The sequence below is a fragment of the Cyrtonyx montezumae genome, unplaced genomic scaffold (assembly GCF_038088225.1).
Source record: "Cyrtonyx montezumae isolate F1298 unplaced genomic scaffold, pur_monq_1.0 scaffold_2, whole genome shotgun sequence".
Classification (NCBI taxonomy): domain Eukaryota; kingdom Metazoa; phylum Chordata; class Aves; order Galliformes; family Odontophoridae; genus Cyrtonyx; species Cyrtonyx montezumae.
In genome coordinates this window covers 58,535,540-58,543,226 of record NW_027071936.1, presented here as the reverse complement: position 1 = coordinate 58,543,226, position 7,687 = coordinate 58,535,540, and positions in this window count along the sequence as shown.

Genomic DNA, 7,687 nt, shown 5'->3' with positions numbered 1-7,687 from the left:
AGAGATCAGAGCAACAGGAAAAAAAAAGAAACAGTAGGAGAAAGAAAAGCAAAACAGTGTGTTCTGAGCATTGTTTTCTCACGTCTTTTCCAAGACAAACAATTAAAAATTAACATCTCAAAAAAAATTGACAGCTATACTCAGCTCTACAATTTCTTTTCCCATCTTTAATGTTCGCCTTAACCAAAGGCCACCCACCCTGTGTACCTCCATACAAGTGTGAGAACAAGATAATAAATAACCTCCTTAAAGCTAGACATCTGAGCATCTACATGTATCTTAAGGGATATAAATTTGGTCCTAAATGAGAAAAAATTTCATTGAACTTTGCAACGCATCTCTGTGCTTTGACATGATAGGCAAAGGTGAACAATAAGTTTCCCAGGGAGCAAAACTGTGACAATGTTGAGGTGATGCCTTCTCATCAGTTATCAAATAGTTCTAAAATAAGTTGAAAGATTCAGAAGCACCAAAGCAGAGAAAAAAAATATATATTCAGCCACTAAGATCTAGAAAACAAATCTTCAGTGCTTGTGTCACTCTCAGAGATTTTTCATAAAGGTATAATGCTAAATTCTACCATTGCTGTTACAAGCAGCTAGCTTTCAGTTGATACAACAAATGTAGGATGGGAGATAAATGGATTAATGTTTTTTTTGTTGTTGTTTTTTGTTTTTTCTCCACCCCTGCTACTTTGAATAGTTAGTTTGTCCTTTATAACTATCTATATTTGAGTGGACTGACAAAATATTTTAGTTACAGTTTAGAGAAAATGATCTACTGGTTCTCATGGAGGCTCAACCAAGAAATTAATATTTGTGAAGGACGTTGGCCAAAGAAAGCTGATAAACTTTTCATTTTTCCAAACCAACTTCTATTCAAAAGGCATGCACACAAGGCCAAGCTTATGAGGCTCCCAAGGGCATTCTGCCTTCCCCTCACCTTCTCACCAATTACAGCAGATGGAAAGGTCTGCCTTCAGCAGCTCTCAGATACACAGTCCTTTTTTTCCCTACTGGAAGTTAAATAGAATATTTGCATTATCATGCTCTCTCCTCTCTCCCTCTGTTGCTGCTTCCTTTTCTTAGAGAGCCTGTATCTATTTTCAAAACATAGTTTAGCAGAAGAAAAAAAATATATCTTGACCATTTCCATTACCCTGATTGTGTAAGCTGTTTTTGTTTGCTTTGGTTTTCTTTTTTCTCCTTCATTTTTGCTGTTCTAAGAGGAATTATGGATGACAGGAGCACTATTTATCACTCCAATCATCTTCCAATTTAAGCAAGTTGAAGAACAAAACTAATAACATCTGCTGAAAATGTTTTTTTTTTTTGTGTCTTTAAAGGTGTGTTTCTAAATATGAGAAAGGTACTGAGTATATGAAACAAGTTATATTTGAACTTTTTCCCAAAACCCCCTTACACAATACAGTATTTTCTTTTTACTGATCACCTCCCCTTTCAGACAGTTTTCTAACACCTAGCTTCAGGTTACCAGTGGTAACTGTAATTGTTTTAATTTCACAGAGTTGAGAATCAGGGACTATTTTCTGATATACAGAAGTGCTGTAGAAGTACTGAGAAACAGCTAAAGAATCCAGAAGTAAATGTAAAGTTCACTCAATTTATACCAAGAGAACAATTCAGGCACATTGGGAAACTCATGAATGGTACAGCATTGCCATCATTATTCCTCTTGTGAATTAGCTCCTATACTTAAGGCAAAAGTGCAACTGCTACTATATGTCCCTCCCAAGCTCACAGGCAATTCTTCCACACTGAAAGTCTCCAGCCATTTCTTCACCTGGTGCAACAGAGCACCAGTGGCCCTAAATTTTTACTCATTTAATGCTGTGCTGCGTTCCTCTGGCATGGCAGACCAAATGAGGCAACTAGTGAAATCTGTATTATCTTCAAATGAAGCACATTTGACAACATTTATGTCCTTGATCTTGTTGCTCTACTTTGTCTCCTGTACACCCTATGCATATGTCATAGAATGCCTCAGATTTGCAACAGTAATACTGTTTAACTAAGTCATTTTTTCAAACCGATTATCAAACAGTTATTATTTCTCCTTCTCTTTGTCCTAACCTACACTTGCCTCACATCTTCTCTATTAAGCTAGAAATACCTTACAGCTAACACCATTGCAAACCTTACCCTTGGAATAAGACATAGCCTTGATCTGCTTGAAATTCAGTCACAGGCATGAATTTAAAATACAAAACAGTGTGAATTTTGTAAGTAACACTTAAAACAGCAAGCTTTCTTCCTTCAATGTTTCACAGAAAAGGAAAGCAAATCTGTAATGAAGTCACATGGACTTAGGCATCCGAGTGCCCTCCAAAAGTGGAAGACAGACTTCTTTATCACCAAAGTAACTTTAGTTTACTAAGAATTGATAACTAATCTACATTGTAAGCAGTATCATTGTTCATGTTTAGTCTACAAACAAGTCCCAGCAAGCTTTAAGTCTGAAAATAGATTCCCTCTGAAGTTTTAACCCTCTCATGCTTCATTTTCTTCATACTCAGTAACACTAAAATATACTTTCCACCCACACTTCAGATTTGAATGCTCATTAAGTCCAAAACTTCTGAGTTTTGATAGTGCAGAACTAATGTTGCAGACTAAAATTAGACAAGTTTTTGGATGTTTCAAAAGAAAAATCAGATTATTTTTAGCAAATATTTCTGAATCCCAACACTTCATTCTGAGTGCTAAGTGGTGCAGTTTGGCCTGTAGCAGCTATAGCAGAAGAATTAAGTAAGAGGAACACTTCTGCACAGAACAGAAACTCGGCTCACGAAGTCCTGCCTAGAACAGCACAGGAACCCCCCAGCAGATTCTCATGACCATGAGAGATCACATACATCTGTTTTCCAGTCATTTCACTATGGGTACAAAAGAATTTCAAGATATCAAGGTTATCCTCCTTAAGTAGCTGCAATTCTAACACACTCACAATAAACCTACAATCAAATACTAGACCACAGTATCAGCATGACAGCAAGACATACACATATACACAGAACACAGGAGTTTGCCTACCTTTTCCACATCCAATTTGCTGTAACATGCTCATAAAGAGCAGACAGGTCCGTGCCTTCCTCAGCTCTGCTCAGCACTGACTCCAGTGCAGCTCTTCCTGTTTGACCTTCTTATCTTTCCTGTTGATTGCACAGCCCAGCTGGGATGTGGTAAACACAAAAAGTTGTCTATTAACTGATACTGTTAATTGAAAAGCTCGTTTAGGGGGAAAAACAAAACTAAACTAAAAAAAGAAAAAACCCAACAAGAAACAAAAACAAAAGCAACCTTCCCCCCCCACAAAAAAAAAAAAACCTTTAATGAATGTGTAATTGAGCTACTAAAGTTCATTATGTAAAGCAAAAAAAAAAAAAAAAGAAAGAAAAAGAAAAAGCAAAAAATCTATTGAATGTGCTGGAAGGTTCATTCACTTATTCCTGCATTTCAAAGCAATAAGTCATTTTGGCATTTTGCATTAGCTACTAAAAGGTTTCATGGGACATGTCCAAGCCATTGTGCTAAGCAAGCATTGTTCAGACTAAGCAACAAATAGACCTTTGAGTGCAACACGAGGTTTTGTTTCACATTTGCTTTTGACCACAGAATTTGATTCTTTTTTTTTTTTGTCTTCATCCCACCTTCAAAAAGTCTTTTGAAAAGTATCTGACAGCGACCTCTATCACAAGACTTTATCAATGATCCCCAAGCTACAGAAGCAAGGGAAGGAAAAAAGAATCCACTCTAATCCAAATTTGTTGATTTTTTGCCCTCCAGACTGAGATGAAGATGACTTTGTTTCCACCTTCCCTTCCTGCCTTAGGGACTGAGAGTCACACACATAGCTGTGTCGTGGGTAAGCAGTGGGTACCTCAAATAGCAGTGGTGTGGTCTGTCCTCAGTATCTCAGCAGAGGACAGAACAAATAGTGCCTGCCCACAACTTGGCATCTCAGACATTTTTAGTCAGCAAAATTGCTACATACATTTACATTGCCTGTAGACATTATAAACTAATGATTAATTATAAATCACGCTCTTGTTTACCTTACTTCATCCCATTATGCTAAATTGACATAAGTTATAAATACAACTTCACACAGATCAGCCAATCTGTTCCTGCAGTGTGCTTGGGAAAATTTCATCCTTCAAGAGATTATCAAGTTGGAAGGTATTCAAGTAATTGCACAAATCACACCTAACCAGCCATCCCACAGAGCTTTTGTCCCATTGGAACTGATTTGTTATTGCTCCATGACACAGCATACAAGTTTCTGTTCTAGTGCCAAATAATTTGTATAGCTGTCACAGCTAGAGCATGAAACATCATATTTCTGTATTCATTTTACAAACAAGTTTTCTATAATTTTTTTCAGATGTCTAAATTTTTTTATCACATTTGTATTATTTTTATACTATAGAATAACCTTCAATTATGTTTTGTAGCCTCAGTTCTTCCCTGGCATTCTTCAATTTTATTTTTATTTTTTATACTCGGGGAGGGGGTGGCTGGGGAGGGGGATTGAAACCTATTTTTTCCTCCAGTAAATAACAAGCTCAGTTCCCATGGTGTCATCACTTCAAAATCTGTACACATCTACTTCTGTTTCCTATGTGCCTAAAACCACACGTTTTAGAGAAGTGAAATCAGGAGGTACATATCTTTAAGGAAACATGTAACAAAACATTACCTAATGAACTCCAGTTTCCTTGGCTCTCTTTTCAGTACCTGATTCTTCAGCTATCTGTCATTTTACTGCAGATGTCTCCAATACATAGCCTAAGTGGAAACAGGAAAACAAAATTTTCAGCTTCACAGTAATGCTATCAAACGTTTGTCCTTTTGCCTTCTGGAGAACCGGACCAACCCGTATTACAGAAATGTAACTCAATAACTGGAGACAAATATACTGTAGCAAACAGGAAGACAAAAGTATCAGGGTAGTTTCTGTATCAGTGATCACATCTGTAGGCTACATTTTAATCACTGAGCTACTTGTGAATCTTGCCACCTGCTCAGAATTCCTTACCTAAAGAGCAGGCTTTGGAATCTTCATTGACAAACCATTAAGATTACAAGCAGACTTGATGGACCTGTTTACACGTGTTGTCCCCGTTCTTTTCAGAATTATTAAAAGAAGCTGCCAGGAGGACATTGCCTGTGGAAACAAGAGATTTCCTCTAATTGTCCCTCTCTACCACTGCTGTTCATCATCCTGTTTGTCTGCCCTTTTGCAGCTGCATGTTTGTCCAATAGCTTTTCGTCACAGCAGCCTGTATGGGAAAAACACATTTTAATATTCATTGAAACATAACATATTTGTAACCCCTAATTGCTAACTGATAGCAAATAACTGATCTAGGCAGTAAAGAGTTTATCTGCTTTACTAAATTGCTGCCTGGTAACCGTTCATCTAGAGCCCATTAAATGTTGCAGATGTTATTTTCCATTGCTTAATCCTATAATAAAAAGATCCTTTTCTATATAATGCTTTACTCAAACTAGTATTGTTCACTACATGTGGCTGGCATGACAAGCTTGGAGTCATGCAAGATTCTGCTTTCTTGACTAAATTACCCTCTTGATTTCACTTTCCAGCAGCTGAGGTATACTGACTTAACAAAAAACCCAAACAAACATAGAAACAAAATAAACCAACAATGTAATGCATTCAGTCTTAAGAAAAATAACAGCTGGAGTATATGCAGTGTGAACCTACAGTAACAAATTTGACAAAGTAATTATATAAATATATATGTATTTAACAGGCTTATAAATATTCATGTCTGTTACTGTGTTGATGCTTCACAAGTTACACAAAGCTTTCATAAAGATAGCTTTAGCCATATGTTTCCTTCTGATTAACACGTCTCTCCATGGAGACTGCATGTGTAGCTGGGTAAGGAGTTCAAGTTTTATCCCAGAGTCCTGTCATCTTTTCCCCTGCTCATTTGGAACACAATTAGCTTTATTTCCCCCAGGCCTTGAAAAAAACACCAGCCCAATTCCACAGGCTGGGCTGGAAAGGAAAAACAGAAAACAAGAAAAGAAAAATATACTTTCATCCATCTGCAAGGAAACGCCGTCGCCTTGTAGTCTGCAGGAAAATGCTGAGTCAAAACATCCAGCTGTTGCACTACTTAAGTGCCATTCCTCAGCTATTTACCTTGCTCACCAAACAACGGTGCAGATTACTCACAATTATCACATGCTAATAATAGATGTTATTAAGCTCACTATTCCTAGCCACAAGCCACAGTTTGTCACACACCTGACAAACCTTCTTCCTAAGTTTAACAGCTCCTGGGAGTCATTGCTACTGGCCCAAGGGCATTTTTGGCCAGGGGCCAAACAGCCAACGCACTCCTCCTACCAGCAAAAACATTCAGGCTCTTCTCCCAGGCCAGAAGTTCACAACATGATAGGACTCCCTGGTCTATTTCAGACATGACATGGATTTTAAGCTCCCACATATCAGAGAGAGAGAAAAAAAAAAAAATCACAGAGCAACAACAGACCACACACGCCTTCTAGAATAGTTTCATCAGCTCATAACGAAGATTTGTAATTCACATGTAGCACTTCCAAGATTTAACATTTACTTTCTGGATTGCCACAATTCATTTTGACCCACAGGCATAATAAAATACTGTAATTCACAACACTTTTAGTCACATGTATCACAGAACACTTTTACTTCTGCCTCCAAACAAAAGCCATCAGAGTCTGTACCCATAAGCTCTAAGACAGAATGAGCTATTTCTAATTTATTATTACTGTCGTTATTTATATATATATAGAGAGAGAAAGGTAAAACTGAGTTCCTGATGCCTTGTTTTCACTAGGTGAATGAACAAGCCCTATCTAGGTAAACCAGGTCTCTAAATACTCCAATGAAGTCCAAAGAATTTAGAGAATATATCACACACGAATGTCTCAAAATACTACAATAGCATCACTCTTCTACAGATCTCCAATTATTAAAAGGAGATAAAGATGAAATAAGAATTGTCCAAATTTCATTCCATCAATTCTTCAACTTCTATATAAAGTGCACAAGAATTTCCTTTGCCTTCAGTAACATCAAAGCCACCTTTTATAGCATTGTTGGTAACTGAAAGGAAAACTGGCTCTTCCTTTTATAATCAGGTGGATTTACTTTTCATTAAAATTTCCAGCTGCTTGAAATTTTCTGGTAGAAATAACAGTTAATTCTTATGTAAAATAAATAGATAAATAAAAATAATAAAAGTAATCTTCCTGTAGTTATTCAAGAAGTAAATCTGTGATGATATGTTGATTTCATTATATTTAAATGTGTTTGTTATGAGGACTGAAAACAAAAGTGGAGGAAGACATGGTTTTAACAAAAGATGGGTTTTATGAAAGAATATGAGTGATAATGAATAGTTGCTCTGGCTCAATTCCTTCTCCCTTCTAAGGATTTGCATAGACACATAACATTTAATAAACCTTTTTAGTTATTTCTCTCTAAATATTCCTTTTTCTTTGACTTGTGTCCTAAAGTATTTCTGTGATGGATAAAAAAAACTTATAACACTGAGCTGTGTGCCAAAATCTTAAGTGCTAAGATGTTAGCTATCTGGTTGGTGACTCTGGTGGTAGAAAACACATTATAAGTGAACTTTATTTTTTTG